This window comes from Scyliorhinus canicula, chromosome 11 (genome assembly GCF_902713615.1).
Source record: "Scyliorhinus canicula chromosome 11, sScyCan1.1, whole genome shotgun sequence".
Lineage (NCBI taxonomy): Eukaryota > Metazoa > Chordata > Chondrichthyes > Carcharhiniformes > Scyliorhinidae > Scyliorhinus > Scyliorhinus canicula.
In genome coordinates this window covers 27154591-27170944 of record NC_052156.1, presented here as the reverse complement: position 1 = coordinate 27170944, position 16354 = coordinate 27154591, and the positions used below count along the sequence as shown (strand labels likewise).

The following is a 16354-nucleotide window of genomic DNA, read 5'->3' as shown; positions in this document are numbered from 1 at the left end:
CGAACTGTAGTGGATCAAGGCAATCTGGGAGGCTGGAGTTGATTCGTGCCATGACTAACCTTTCGAAGCACTTCATCATGATGGATGTCAGAGCCACTGGATGATAGTCATTAAGGCACGCTGCTTGACTTTATTTTGGTACAGAGATGATGGTCGTCTTCTTGAAGCAGGTAGGGACCTCAGACTGTTGTAGAGAGAGGTTGAAGATGTCTGCGAATACACCCGCGAGCTGACCTGCGCAAGACCAGAGTGCTCATCCGGGCCAGTGGCTTTCCGTGGGTTGACCTTCGAGAAGGCTGCTCTGACGTCTGCAGTGATGATCTCAGATACAAGTTCATCCATGGCTTCTGGGGTGGGGGGCTCGCTCTCGCTGACCTCTTGCTCAAAGTGGCCATAAAGAGCCATAAAATGCCATCGCACTTCTGGCCATAAAGAGCCAGGTGATGAAATGTGGATGAATTTCAATGTACAGAGTAGCTCATGTAGATTTTTTAAAAAGCAGAAGCTCACTAATAAGCATTGAGACAAATTAGAGGACATAAACGTACATATTAATGCGGACTCTTATTGGGCAAACATCTGCGCCCTTTAAATCAGCAAAACAAATCTATGAAGAAGATCCCTTGTCATAGTACCTGAAACTTGTGGGATTGTGTAGTGGAAAGAACTGAAGAGCTTTGCATGGCCCCTGACCTCTCCTTGTCCAGGGATCAATGGCAAGCGCTGCTCGCATCAGTCTGAGCAGAGGCCGTGCTTTCCTCTTGGTTTACAAAATAAGGAGTTTCCCATCCCAGATGGAGATGAGGGGAAATGTTTATGGAAGGAATGTGGAGTTGAGGCCACAATCAGATCAGCCATGATCTTAGCAAATGTCAGAGCAGGCTGGAAGGGCCGAATGGCCTAATCTTTCTTCTAAACCATGCGTCGGTATGGTTCCCAGTGTTAGACCAGGCAATTGATGAGCAGAAGAAAACAATGAAAGATGGGAGGTTAATAGTTCTCACAAAAATGAAAAAGCTGCTAAGTGTGTTGTAATTCAGTTCCAGGAACAAAGAGATCTGGGTGTATATGCGCGTAAGTCATTGAAACTGGAAGGACAGATGGAGAGAGCAGTTAATAAAGCAAAAAGTATTCTGGGATTTATTAATAGAGGTATAGAATACAAGAGCAAGGAGGTTATGCTGAATTTGGGTAGGACACTAGTTAGACCTGAGCTGGAGTTTTATGTTCAGTTCTGGCACCACACTTTAGGAAGGATGTGAACATATTGAATAGTGTGCAGAAGAGGTTTCCCAGGGATGAGAGACATGAGTTATGAGGATAGATTGCAGGAGGTTGGGACTGTTCTCCTCGGAGAGGGGAAGGCTGAAAGGAGATTTGATAGCGGTGTTCAAAATCATGAGAGGGCTGGACAGAGTAGATAGGGAGAAAGTGTTCCTGCTCATAAAAGCATCGAGAACGTGAGGGCACAAGTGTGAAGCGATTTGCAAAAGAAGTGAATGTGATGACAGCAAAAATATTTTTCATACAGTGAGTGGTTCGGGTTTGGAATGCACTGTCTGGAAGTGTTGTGGAGGCAGGTTCAATTGAGGCATTCAAGAGGGCAGTAGATGACTATTTGAATAGACACCGTGCAGGGTTATGGGAAAAAGGGTAGGAGAATAGCACTAAGTCACAATACCCATTTGGAGAGCTGATGCTGACACGATGGACTGAATGGCCACCCTGGCACTGTAACAATATACACAACGATATTACCAATTCAGTGTCTGAAGCATGAAATTAGATAGGTCTTCCAATGTGTGTCTTATCAGATACTCCAGAAGGAACGGATTCTCCGTGGAGTTACTGACATTTCTACAGAGGAGCGTCAGGAGTTAGCACCTCTTAAATTTGTGGGACCAAGACGTTGCCACAATTAAAATGATATTCTTGGATTTGCGGGTTGCCATAAAATGGATTCTTTCATGTCGCGTACAATACTCACTTGCTCGCAGTCTGCTGAAAAGATAGTTAAAGTGCGGGAGCATGAATGGATCAATTGTCATGCAAGAAACTTAACAATAATTACAAGGTGCACACAAAGAGATTTAAATGCAGTCTTTGCAAGTAAGAATCATAAATAAATTATAACATGACGCAGTTCTGAACACAGAGTTTGGGCTTCGGTAGGCATAACAATAAAACCATGGTCTCCACAATAATGGTTATTACTGCAGGGGAAGATGTTCTAACCTGCCATTTTAGGGTTAATTTCTGTACAAATATTTTGTTGACAAGGCTTGACAATCAGCTGTTGTCCTCAGATGAACACTGATGATTAGGTAAATAATCTTGTGTAGCCTGAGTGAATAATGACAGGGGTTCTTGAGCTGTGGTAGAATCATTTATTTCATTCTTTCATGGGGTGTGGGCTTTTCTGGCTCTTTCTTGTCAATCTCTAATTACTCTCGAGAAGATGATGGTGTGAGGCCCTGATAAACCACTGAGCCAATATCTTGAACCATTGGAACAAAGAACAAAGAACAATACAGCACAGGAACAGGCCCTTCGGCCCTCCAAGTCTATACCAGTCATGATACCAACCTTTGCCAAAACCCTCAGCACTTCCTTGTGCCGTATCCCTCTATACCCATCCTATCCATGTGTTTGTCAAGATGCCTTTTGAACGCCGTTAATGTATCTGCTTCCACAACCTCCCCTGGCAATATGTTCCAGGCACTCACCACCCTCTGCATAAAACATCTGCCTCGCACATCTCCTCTAAACCTTGCCCCACGGACCTTAAACTTATGCCTTCTGGTGACTGACTCCTTCACCCTGGGAAAGAATACCTGCCCATCCACTCTATCCTTGCCCTCATAATCTTGTAGACCTCCTTGTAGGTCACCCCTCAACCTCTGTTTTTCACCATTGGTTTAATGGCTTCGGGACACCTACAGTGCTGTTAGGAAGAGGGTTCTTGATTTTTAACCCAGTGACGGTGAAGGAACAATGATATAATTCCCAGTCAGGGTGGTGTGTGGCTTGAAGGGGAACTTGAAGGTGATAGTGTTCCCATGCATCTGCTGTCCTTGTCCTTCTAGGAGGTAGATGTTCCCGTTTGGAAGGTGCTGTCAAAGGAGATTTAGCCCAGTTGCTGCAGTGCATCTTAACTATGTTAAACACTGCTGCCACTGTACACCAGTGATGAAGGGAGTGAATGTGGGAGGATTGAATATCTAAGGAGATCGGTGGGATGCTTTGTCATGGAGGCATCAGGTTTCTTGAGTGTTATTGGAGCAGCACTCATTCAGACAAGTGGTCTTGGATGATTAAACAATAGGTATGCAATTGAAAGTCAAGAGGAGATGGTTGGATTCTGACTTGTTGGAAGTGACCATTGCCTAACACTTATGCAGCACAAATCTCACTTTGCCAGAATTCCCAAGCCAGAATGTCCGGGTCTTGCTGCATTATTACAGTTTGCTGGACCCTTCACAATCTGGCTGTGCAGAGAAGTGAGGCCCAGCCAGAGGGTGAGCTGGAGGGGGAGGCGGAGAAGGAGCCCTCCTCAGGTGATGAAGACGAGGAGGTGCAGGAAGATGAGGGAGAACATGAGCCTCATGATGTCATTGAGGAGGGGGATATATGAGAGTCGTTCCCATGATGCCCTCTTGGCTGAAAGGTTGCAAGAGAAGTGCATCTTTAATTCCAATCATCAGGACACATCTCCTCCAGCCCTGGAAGCCATTTTGTGATTTCTGAAGAAATCGCTGAGAGGACGGGCCCAGTGTTCGCACTTAGGTCTTACGTACTCACGAGTCACTCGCGTCAGGTCTTAGCTGTGGTCATCGGTGTCCTGGTAAATGTCAATTTAAAGTCCAGCAAGGAAGAACAGTGATGTGAGTTCAGACTGCACATTTCCTACAGCATGTAAGGATGACAACGCTGCGGCAAAGGAAGTGCAGACAAGGGTTAGGCTCTCATCCTAAAGTGCATGTCATGGTTTGGGACAGTAACAGTTAGGAAAGCAGATACGCAGAGTCACATATCTGATGAGCCCGTCTCAGTCATTGCTATCCCTTGAGAATTAATGATTGATAACTTACTCATCGTACACTCTGAATAAAGAATTACACACAACTCCCTGACAACGCACAAGGGTACAGCACCAAGTGGCACTGAGGTTGGCATCACATGAATGTTAATCGTAAAAGGGGACACTCCGAGTGTGAGAAATGTTGAATCTCGGAAGAAGAGGATTGCAACAATCCAAACCAAAAGATATACATTCCAATACCCATGGAATGGTTTTCAAAGAGTGCCATTTATTCTCAATGATAGAGCACCCGTGGCCCTGAGGTGACATCAAAACTTTTTAACATTTCTAACCTGACCACTACTCCTCGATGCAGCCCCAACATCCACAGCAGGGGCAGAGGCAGCCTGCTGACTGCTATGACCTGATGCCTGTGATGGCCATGACGGATATTCTCTGGTGGCCTGAATCTTGGGCTCAGGGACAGAATCACCCTCAGCAGCTTGCACTGGTGGAGTTGGTGGGGGCACAGTTAGAGGGGACTCCGAGTGGCTGCACACCCTTGGTGTATGCTGGGTGGAGGCCTCCAGGGCGACCGGCTGATGTTCCTCTTCCCTGTGGTTGCCAGGGGGCCCCAGCATGACTTCTGCAGGAGATGGGGCACCTGGAGGGAGGTTAAGGTGCTCGGTCCCCATTTGGCCTGCATCCTGAGTGGCCATGGAGTGCACGGCCGTACAGAAATCTGGCAGGATCTGCAGGACCAAGGTCTTCATGGTGGTTGCCAACCTTCCCATGGTGGCCTTGAGACACTCGCAGGTCAGGCCACAACATCAGACAGAATAAGGACAGAGTCCTCCGTCATGTGTTCTACTTTGACGAGTGGCCGTGAACCTCATTACGTCACTGGGATGGGGGGGGAAAAGGTAAAGTGAGATCTTGCCACTGCAAATCCTGTCATGACCCTCTTGCAAGAGTTCGTGGCCATAAAGGGATTTGAGCCCGCAGTTAATGGCACAGAACCACAGCTGTCAACTCTGTTTCTCTCTCCACAGATGCTGCCAGACCTGCTGCGTTTTTCCAGCATTTCCCATTTGCATTATGGCATAACCCTCTAGTTCATCCCCTTATGCTTAACCAGCTTCTTCTTAAACGTATCTGTGATATTTCCCTCAAATACCCCGGGCGCGATTCTCCGCTCCCCACGCCGGATGGGAGAATCGCGGGAGGGCCCCCCGAATAATTTCATGACCCCCTGGCGCCCCCCGCGATTCTCCCACCCCCCGCTCGGAAGAATTGGCGCTCGCCGTTTTTCACGGCGACCGGCGATTCTCCGACCTGGATGGGCCGAGCGGCCTGCCGTTCGCGACCGTTTCACGACAGCGGCAACCACACCTGGTCGCTGCCATCATGAAATTACCGTGAGATGCCCGTTTTGGGGGTGCTCGGGAGGGGACAGGCATGCGATCGGTGCCCACCGATCGTCGGGCCGGCGTCTCAATCGGACGCACTATTTCCCCTCCGCCGCCCCGCAAGATCAAGCCGCTACATCTTGCGGGGCGGCTGAGGGGAAAGATGGCCATCGCGCATGCGCGGGTTCGAGCTGTCAGCCGTCGTGACGTCAGCCGCGCATGCGCGGGTTGGAGCCGGCCAACCTGCGCATGCGCGGCTGACGTCACATAGGTGCCGCCATCGTGTCACTCTCGGCGCGCAGCCCGGCGGCCGAGAGCTACGGAGCGCCGCTCCTAGCCCCGCTGGGAGGGGAGAATAGGGGGTGAGGAGCGGCCTCCAAGGCCGTCGTGAAACTCGGCCGAGTTCACGACGGCCCTTCTGATTTTTCCCGGGAGCGGAGAATTCCGCCCTGTGATTCTGAACTGTGTTGTGCAAAAATGAACACAGTTAATGTTATAGCAATATAATATGTAAAGTTTTGTGGTGATCTAGTTAGCAAGTTTGCAGTCATCGTATCTTTTACACAGAAGTAAAATAATTGATTGCCTATTGAACTGCCTGCTAGGTACTTTGGTAAGCCAAGGTTTTAAAGAGTCCTTTTAATTGAGCCAATTCAGGTTGCACTTATAAACTGTAGACACTATTCTAAATCTCAACCCATTATTTTTAAATAAAGATCGATAATTTTTAATATAATTTGCTTTTATGCTGATATATGATCTTCTTTTACATTCTGTTTAATGTGGCTCAGTTGGAAGCACTCTTGCCACCGAGTGAGAAGAGTTCAAATCCCAGTCCAGGGGCTGAATTTTATATGTGTTAAAGTCAAGGGCGTGTCCACCTCTGTTTGGTCGGCTTGTCCTGCAGCCCTTAAATGGCCAATGGCCTTTTAACTCTTCAGTGGTGTGGAATCTGAGAGGAAGTAACTAGCAATGTGGATAAAGGGGAACCTGTGGACGCGCTGTACTTAGATTTCTAGAAGACATTTAACATGGAGCCATATCAAAATAAGAGCTCACGGTGTAATGGGCAACATATTAACATGGGTAGGAGAATGGTTAGCTAACTGGAAACAGGGAGCAGAGATAAATGGGTGCTTTTTGGGTTGGCAAGGTGCTAGAGTCAATTTATATCAATGACCTGGATGAAGGGACTGAAGGTGGGGTTGCTAAATTTGCTGGTGACACAAGGTAAGATAGAAAAGTAAGTTGTAGGAGGACCTAAGGGGTGCGATCGAGTGGCCATGCTGTGCCCGAAAAGCTGTGCGTGTGGTGCAATGTGGCCGATAGAAGCAGGGAGACTCCGCTCCCGGGATCTATCCAGCTCGCAACGCCTTGCGAGATCTAACGCGATCTTGTGAAATGTCGCAATATAAATCCTGACCATCGCGGACAGGATCAAAGAATAAAGAATAGAGAACAAAGAATAATACAGTACAGGAACAGGCCCTTCGGCCCTCCAAGCCTGCACCGACCATGGTACAGGCTTAAACTAGGCACTTATGGAGTCCCTATCCTTCCATTCCCACCCTATTCATATATTTGTCTAGGTGCCCCTTAAATGCCGCTATCATACATATCACTTTGTGGCAAGTCTGCGTATTGGAGTGTGACAGCTAGCCTCACTCTAATATGCAGTATTCCGAGGCATTAGGATCTATCCCCTTTACCTCAGAGACCTCAGGTGAGCACTATTCTGTACAGGTCTCCACAAATGGGGGCCAGACTGAACGGCACTTGTGGGGGTCTCCCAGGGGATTGGAGGCCCCCAGGTGCATGCCACTTGGATAGGGTGGTACCTTGGCACTGCCACCTGGGCACCAGTCTGGCACTGCCAAGGTGTCCAGGTGGCACTGCAAGCTGGCAGGGTCTCTGCCAGGTTGGCACTGCCAAGGTACCAAGCTGGCATTTTCCATGCAATGGCGATCGGGCCAGGGGTGTATTGCGTGGGTGTTGGAGGGAGGAACCTGGAACCCCCTCATAGTGAGTTGGGACTTGCGGGGGGCGGGCGGGGGGGATTCAAGAGTTGAATCGGGGGTTCCAGAAATCAGGATGCCTTACACTGAGTTCTGGCGAGCGGAGGGAGTCAGTGTCGAGGGAGTGTTGTTGGAGCTGCATTCGTCCAGGCAAGTGGAGAGTAATCCATTACACTCCTGACTTGTGCCTTGTAGATGGTGGACAGGCTTTGAGGGGGTTCAGGAGGTGAGTTACTTGCCATAGGATTCCCAGCCTTTGATCTGCCCTGGCAGCCACAGTATTAATATGGCTAGTCCAGTTCAACTCCCAAGATGTTGATAGTGGCGGTTCAGTGATGGTAATGCCATTGAATATATAGGGGCGGTGGTTAATCATTTTGTGAAGGAGATGATCATTGCCTGACACTTGTGTGGCTTAAGTGTAACTTGCCACTTGTCAGCCAAGCCTAGATATTGTCCAGGTCTTGCTGCATTTGGACATGGACTGTTTCATTATCTGAGGAGTCACGAATGGTGCTGAACATTGTGCAGTCATCTGCAAACATCTCCACTTCTGAACTTATGGTGGAAGGAATGTAATAAATAAATAACTAATTTTTATTATTGTCACAAGTAGGCTTACGTTAATATCGCAATGAAATTACTGTGAAAATCCCCGCGTCGCCACACTCCAGCGCCTGTTCGGGTACACTGAGGGAGAATTCAGAATGTCCAATTCACCTAACAGTACATGTTTCGGGGCTTGTGGGAGGAAACTGGAGGACCTGGAGGAAACCCACACAGACACGGGAAGAATGTGCAGACTCCGTACAGTGACCCAAGCTGGGAATGAACCTGGGACCCTGGCGTCATTGGTGAAGCAGCTGAAGATGGATGGGCTTAGGTCACTACCCTGAGGAACTCCTGCAGTGATGTCCTGGAGCTCAGATGATTGACCTCCAATCACCACAACCATTTTCCTTTGTGCCAGGGTATGACTCTTGACAGGGCCAGGCTGGTAGCTCGGCCTCAGTGAAGGGGTTTGGAGGCATGGCTGGAATGAGCTCGTGGGACAATGCAGAAGGCAGATTGACATCTTTTGGGGAGGCCTCCAATAAGCACGGAGTTTACTTCGAGGTGACACCCCTCTCCAGACAGACCAGCACAAAGGCTTGCCAGGTCTGGTATCACCCCTGTTGTTTGGAAAATTGCAGCCACTGTCACGTGACCCAATTTCACAGCCCTGCCTCACTGCTATTCTGTTCCTGTTGGGGCTGTGAATATCTGGCCCAAAACTTGAGCACAAAAATCAAGGTCAACAGTCCAGTGCATCACTGAGGAAGTGCTCGAGATGCAGTATTTCAGGTGAGGCATTCAAACCCTCATGTTGTCTGCCCACTCAGGTGGGTGTAAAAGATCCCACTGCACAATTTTGAAGCAGAATAGGGGAATTATTTCTGGTGTCCTGGCCAATATTTATGCCTCAATCACCATCAGAATAACCAGATTATCTGTCATTAGCATAGTTCTGTTTGTGGAGCTTGCTGTACATTGGTTGCCACATTTCCCTCCTCATTGCAAACATTTCAAAAATACTCAATTGGTTGTAAAACACTTTGGGACGTCTAGCGGTTATGAGATAGACTGTACAAATGCACGTCTTTCATCATTTTTTTGTGAAAAAAGGGACGCAAACATGTTTACAAAATTAAGTCGACGATATTAATCTCCGCTTCCTTCCTTCCTGAGAAAAATGAATCGTGTTGAAGCAGATCGATTAATAGTTTCCAAGTTGCAAGATTCTTTTTGCATTAAACGTAAAGTCGTCATTGTCCCAGATTACCATAGGCTACTTTCCCCTGTGAAGGGGAGAGCTGATTGGTGGTGGTTTAACCTGAGGATCACCAAGGTGGACACCCTGAGGTGCCATTGTGATTGGTTCATTACTTTGTGAACAAGTACCAACTGGCGTCCAGTTGAGGCCTCGCTGGCGAGGCCGGTGAATCCCAGGCACCGGGTGGATTGGGTGATCGCATATTTAAATCAGCCTAATGGGGCATTTAAATATGCGCGCCTGGGTCTCACCCGGATTCAGATCGTGGCGCGCTGCGAGATTCCGTCAAATCCCGCAAGATATTTTGAGCATCGCGAACCTCAATCCAGGCCTCTCGTGAGATTCAATGGCCTCATCCCAACTCCACGGCAGTCACAATGAAGCAACTGAATTGGGTCCTTAGATTCCCAAACAGAGAATCCTGCCTGTGAACTTTGCTGGGTGCAGCAATCAGAGAGTATTGATGAAAGGTTGTTTTCAGACTGGATGAAGTTGGACATTGGAGTTTCCCAGGAGTCAATCGCTGCGTATTTTGATCTATATTAATAAACCAGACTTGAATATACAGGACACAGTTTCAAAATTTGCGAATGACACGAAAGTTGGAAGTAGAGTGAAGTGTGAGGAGGATAATGTTAGGCTTCAAGAGGATATATACAGGCCGGTGGAATGGAAAAATATGTGGCAGCTGCAGGTTAGAAGAGAGAAGTTCAAACAAAATATTTTACTAGGAATGGCAATATAAACTTAAAGGTACAATTCTAAAGGAAGTACAGGAACCGGCAAACCGCGGGGTATGTGTGCATAAAGGTGGAAGGGTAGGTTAATAAACAGAGGATTTATAAACAGCGATATGGGGCATGATCTTCTGGCTCTCGCTCAAGTGAAACGAGGCCGGTGATTAGAGGGAGAGGTTAAAAACAAGATCTGCGCAAGGCGCCAAACAGTTCGCGATGCAACCAGCCCGCTCCCGGAGGCAAATTTGGGATCTTACCGTAGCATGGCGAGAAACCAATTTTCACCACTTAAGCCCCATTTCCATATAACTAACGAGAGTCACCCCTTATCCAACGGCCTCCCATCATTCAGCCACCTCCCCAGGAAGTGCTCAGGCTGGCGCCGATTAGTAATCCTTTTTAAAATCGTGAACCTGGCAGAAGAGTTTCTGTGGGGAGTCGAGGAGGTGAGTAGCCATCTTTGCTCACAGGCAAAGAGTCCAGGGGCGCTGGGCTTGCCGACCTTGTGCTCGGCGGGGGTGGGGTCCCTTGGCTGAGGGCGGGGGACCCTCTGCAGGGGTGGGCTGCCATGGGAGGATTGGGGGGGGGGGGCAACCGCTCGCGGCACCACCGTGCCAACCCCTGGATCGTGTGTACCCATTCCGGGGGCAACCCTTGTCCCTGCCCATCTGTACCAACGACCACCCATACCCCCACCGACAGCTGAGGCCTCTGGCCGTGCAGCTGAAGGCTGGAGCCTCTAGGGAATTGGTTAAGTGAACACTTCACACAACACAACTGTATTCCTGTGGGTGGGGGGGGGGACACGTAGCATATGGGAGTCATTGCCTAGCATCCCAATTAGACCGCGATGCCTGGACAGTGTATCTGTACATTGCAGGAGGCAATACCACACATGCAGCAGCCAACATCCGAACACCTGGGATGTTGGGATACAGCTCTGGGGGTCATGTCCAGGGCCGGAGGGTGGGTGAATGCCACGGGTAGGGGGCCAGCGCCCGGTCCTGTTGATGTTGATGTTGTGAGCAGGTGTCCAGAGTACAGGGTCTGAGGTCCAGTGAGGGGGGCCCGCTGCGGCCGGATGTGCGTGGGCAGGGCGTTCTGTGTGGGGGTATGGAGGGGGATCAGTGGGGGAATGGAGGATTACAGGGTGGGAGTCACCGCTGTTGGTCAGTCTAACACCCTCTTCCAATTCCTTACAGATATTGAACGCTATGGCAAGGATGTTCGACACAGAGGTTGTCCTAGTCATGCTGGTGCTACGCGATGCGGCCAGATGCTGGAGGGGGCGGCAGCATCTGCAGATGCTCGACGCGGCGGCCCATGTGCAGGACACTGCCCCACACCCTGAGGACCTGGCCGTCCATCAGGCAAGGGTAGGACCCAGAGGGGGAGACCCGTGACGGCTTAGGGTGTACAGGTCGTTGGTCCTTTGAATAAATGACGGGCAGCGTGTGACGCAGGAGGGTCCACCTCAACAATATACATTAATGATCTGGCAGAACGAAATGAAGGCATTGTTGCTAAGATCTGTGGAGGTACAGGTAGTAATGAGGAAGCAGAGGGGCTGCAGCAGGACTTGGATATGTTAGGAGAGTGGGCAAAGAAGTGGCAGATGGAATACAATGTGGAAAGTGTAAGGTTATGCACTTTGGGAGGAGGAATGGAAGCATAGACTATTTTTTAAATTTGGAAATGCTCAGGAAATCAGAAGCACAAATGGACTTGGGAGTCTTTGTTCAAGATTCTCTTAAGGTTAACGTGCAGGTTCAGTCGGCAGTTAGGAAGGAGAATGCAATGTTAGCATTCATGTCGAAAGGGCGAGAATATAAGACTAGGGATGTACTTCTGAGGCTGTATAAGGCTTTGGTCTGACCCCATTTGGAGTATTTTGAGCAAGTTTGGGCCCCATACCTAAGGAAGGATGTGCTGGCCTTGGAAAGGGTCCAGAGGAGGTTCGCAAGAATTATCCCTGGAATGAAGAACTTGTCGTTTGAGGGCTAATTGAGGACTCTGCGTCTGTACTCGTTGGAGTTTAGTAAGATGAGGGGGGATCTTATTGAAACTTACAGGATACTGCGAGGCCTGGATAGAATGGACGTGGAGAGGATGTTTCCACTTGTAGGAAAAACTAGAACCAGAGGACACCGTCTGAGACTAAAGGGACGATCCTTCAAAACAGAGATGCGGAGGAATTTCTTCTGCCAGAGGGTGGTGAATCTGTGGAACTCTTTGGGCAGAAGGCTGTGGAAGCCAAATCACTGAGTATTTTTAAGACAGAGATAGATAGGTTCTTGATTAATAAGGGGATCAGGGGTAATGGGGAGAAGGCAGGAGAATGGGGATGAGAAAATATCAGCCATGATTGAATGACGGAGCAGATTCGACCAGCCGAGTGGCCTAATTCTGCTCCTATGTCGTATTGTCTTAACAAGGAGACAGTGCGACACCTATGCCACATCCTCGCGGACTTGGCACCATGTGGAGGAGGAGGAGGACACCCGCTCCCGGTGGCCGTCAAGGGCACTGCAGCCAGAAATGTTATGCCATGGGATCATTCCAGGGCTTCAGCGGGTCCTGTGTGGTATCTCACAGGCCACAGCCCACAGGTGCATCCGGCAGGTCACAAATGCCCTGTGTGCCCAGGCGGAAGACTGCATCATCTTTGACATAGATCAAATCCAGCAAGATGCCCGGGCTGCAGATTCTCCGCCATCGCCAGGGTGCCCCAGGTCCAGAGGGTAATAGATGCCACACACGACACCCTGTGCTCACCGGGCCATCTGGTGGTGCCCTATGTTAACAGAAAGAAGTTCCACTCCCTGAACATACAGCTTGTGTGTGACCACCAAATAAAGATCATGTAAGTGTGTACGCACTTCCCGGGGAGTGTCCACGACAGCTGCATCATGCAGCAGTCGGTCATCCCTGTCCACTTCAAGGAGCACCCCAGGATGGGCACTGGCTCTTGGGGGTAAGCGGTACCACTGAGGACCTGGTTAATGATGCCAGTAAGGAAACTGGAGATTGAAGCGGAGACCCAGTACAACGAGGCCCATGCAGTCACCCGGACAGTTGAGCGGTGCATCGGACTCCTCAAGATGCGATTCCGATGCCTCGACCCCGCTGGTGCTACACTTCAGTCCACCCCCCAGAGGGTGGCCCACTTTGTGGTGGTCTGCTGTGTCCTCCACAACCTCGCAAGGCAGCGGGACGGCGAGATGGAGGTTGGTGATGAGGAACATGTGGCTACCTCCGAGGATGAAGAGGGGGATGAGGATGAAGATGAAGTAAGGGCACCGGATCAGCAGGGGCTGGAGGACAGGCCCAGGGAGGAAGCTGAGGCCCAGACTGAGGCTGCAGGACAGGCGACAGCGGTGAGGATCCAGCAAGCCCGGAGGGCCAGGGAGACCCTCATACTCACCCACTTCACCTAGGACGTGGCCTGGTCCATCATCGCAAACTTATCCACCCCCATTTCCCACCCTCCCAGAATATGTGGCACATCACTCCAGGGTGCTGGGACTGTGTCGGCATTGTCAGTGGGTCACTGTCGAGGGAAGGGGGGTTCATGATAACCCGCAGAGAGCTGGGTGCTGGCGCTCCTCAATCTATGCCATAGTCTGACCCCTGTCTGTCTGCTGAGTACTTGCTCACACCCATCGCCTGCACGCGGTGATGTATTGCGGAAGAAGGTGACAGAGGCATCCTGCTGGTTGTGCACAAGAGTGTTTATTATTCAATACAGGTCCCCACTCTCCCAATGGTGCCAACCCCCCCACCCACCCCCCGCATCCTCCACCCTCCACACCCCCTCACCCCCTACCCCCTCCCTCTCCCCGGTGCCCTTAGTGAACCTCGGCATGCTTGGCCCTCCTAGCTCGACCACTATGTGTTGGTCTCTCCCCAGGATGCACATCTGAGATGGAGGCAGCTAGCTGCTTACCTCGTCCCGTGGCCTTCAATGCCCCTGGCCGGTGTCCTCTGGGGACTCGAACCCGTGCTAAATTGTCTTCTTTGTGTGTTCTTACATGCTTTCATATTTGAAATATTAATTTATTTTTAATTTTTCCATTAATCTTTATTTTTTGTGCCCCTTGCTTCCTTCTCTGCTGATAACATTTGCCTCGAAATTGGATTTTGCCGTGCCCATTTCACAACGTTAAATGAATATCTAAGGGTCCAGTAAGGGGGGTCAGTGCAAAAAGTGCACGACCTACCAAATTGGAGCTTTTCTGTAAGTGCCTAAGATGTATCAGAAGTATTAAAATGCTCATTATAATAGTTAAATAAGGGTTGTAGGACCCTTTGTGAACTGGTTTGCCCTAAGTTCAATGCTTGACTCATCGCCTCGTGAACTCCCTCCGCAAAACCATTGTGGTGACAAGCAGCAAAGACCCCACAGAAGCACTTTTGGAAGGGTTTAGCTGCTCATTACTAGTAAGTTGCAGGTTTATTCGTTTATTTTTGGGTTAATCTCTTTGTTTTTATTTCACAACTGAAATGTGACCTCTGACAAATCTTTGCTGTTGCTGGCCCACTTTTGTCTGCCGTCACAATAGTCATGGGTGGTCTGGTAGGCCTTGTGGAGGACGAAGTAGTTCGTGAAGGAGGCAGGAGAGAGCAGGAGAAAAGAAGACGATAGGAACTACAGGAGGCCCGATCCAGAGTGGGTCTTCAGGTAGCACCTCAACCTCACAGAGCAATCACGTGTTTGGGGCCTTCACTTCATCAAAGAGCAATCACCCACTGCAACCAAAAATGGAACCTCACACCCGGGTATGGCAGCACTGCCTGTGATTATCGCTGTCCATGGTTGTAACAGGGTCTTCCAGGCTGCAATATGTGGCTGCAGTGATATCTCCCAGTCTGCTGCTCCCCACTGTATCAAAGATGACATTGAGCCTCTCTACACCACAAGAAATAACTCTCATCTCTTGTTTGTGGCCACAGACAGCATCTCTTGTTTGTGGCCATCGAACAGGTCTCTCCCAGTTTCCTGGCAACGGTTGTGATTCATTCTTCCTACACCAGACCTCTGTGCAACTTTTAATCCCCTTTCATGATCTCTTCGCGTCCCTGCCACGCAGCGCCCCCTCCACCCCACATGTAGATGTACAGCCAATAAGCAGTGCCGACAGTGATGTCGGCATACTTCACTCGGGTTACCAAGTTGGCAGGGTCAGTTTCTCTTGGTTCCTGTGTGCACATGAACAGATGGTTGTATTGAGGCATCATGTCCCCTGTGTGCCTGTTTTCAGTCATAATCACATTCTGCTGGCATGCGATTGCCTTCTCCTCCCCAAACGGAGTGTTCAATTTTCACCCATGAACCAGTCATCGAGTGTCAGCAGGTTAATTGATGGAAGTTCAGTCCTATCCAGACTGGACCCTGCTCCACATGTTTGCACCTTCCAGCAAGGATTACTGAACATCAACCCAGAGAGGGAGCTAATTTAATCCTATCTAACCAAGGAGTCCTCGGGCCAAAAGAAACTAACACAGCACAGGCAGGAGATCCAGCCTGGGATAATCTTCAAACATCTGCCTCATTTCCTAATTCATTGAGTGACTGAGGATCCTGAAGCCACGTTCTAAAGATATTTTTTGGCAATCATCGGTCACAAACCAGGAATCTAGGACAAAGGTAATTTCCATTCATCCCCAAAGTTATACACAGAACAATAATTCATTCTTACCTTTCACATGGGTGGTCTAGTTAGGCAAAATCTGTCTTTGGGAAATCCAGTTAATATTATGTTTCTGCTTATTTGGCTACTTTTTTCAGCAGAATTGGATTTCCCTGATAAGGGCACTTTCTGAACCATGAGCTGAACAATAGTTTGATTGAACAAACCTAACATGATCTTATTTGGCTCTTTGAACTAATTTGCTGAACAATCCTTCCACACAGCTATTGAATAGCTGCAAAAATCCATTTTATGCAACATCCTGTCCCACATCCTTTTCGCTTTCTTGCAAACATCCTGTGGGTGCTTTTTAAAAAAAAATGTTTTAGATACCGAATGGACTAACACCACGGTCATCTGAACCCTGCACTTTATGCTTTCATTTCAGATTTATTTATATTTAGAAGATTCGCAAATATCACATTTGCCACACTTCAGGTGCCCCATTTTAAAACGTCTCATTTTGTTACTTCTTTAAAGATTGTTTTGCGTATGTATGAAAACAGGAAGGCATTGTCAGTCATATCCTCCAAGTTGTTTTGACCTTGGGGATACGGGCTTTCCAAAGGAAAGAAGCAATTGCTCCATAGCTGACTGCTGTATATTTACATCGAGAAGGACGGATGGACTGACCTGTCAGACAGATGGATGTGTGGGTGTTGTTCAGAG

At 49.0% G+C, this 16354-nt stretch overlaps 1 long non-coding RNA gene across 1 annotated transcript in view; it reads right to left on the bottom strand.

The window, feature by feature from the left end:
• Positions 1-15845, bottom strand: part of LOC119973953 — a 75487-nt gene extending 59642 nt beyond the window's left edge. Inside the window, exon 1 of the long non-coding RNA XR_005462425.1 lies at positions 15695-15845. This is a non-coding gene — a long non-coding RNA (uncharacterized LOC119973953). The remainder of the gene's footprint in view (positions 1-15694) is intronic.
• Between the last annotated feature and the right edge of the window lie 509 nt (positions 15846-16354).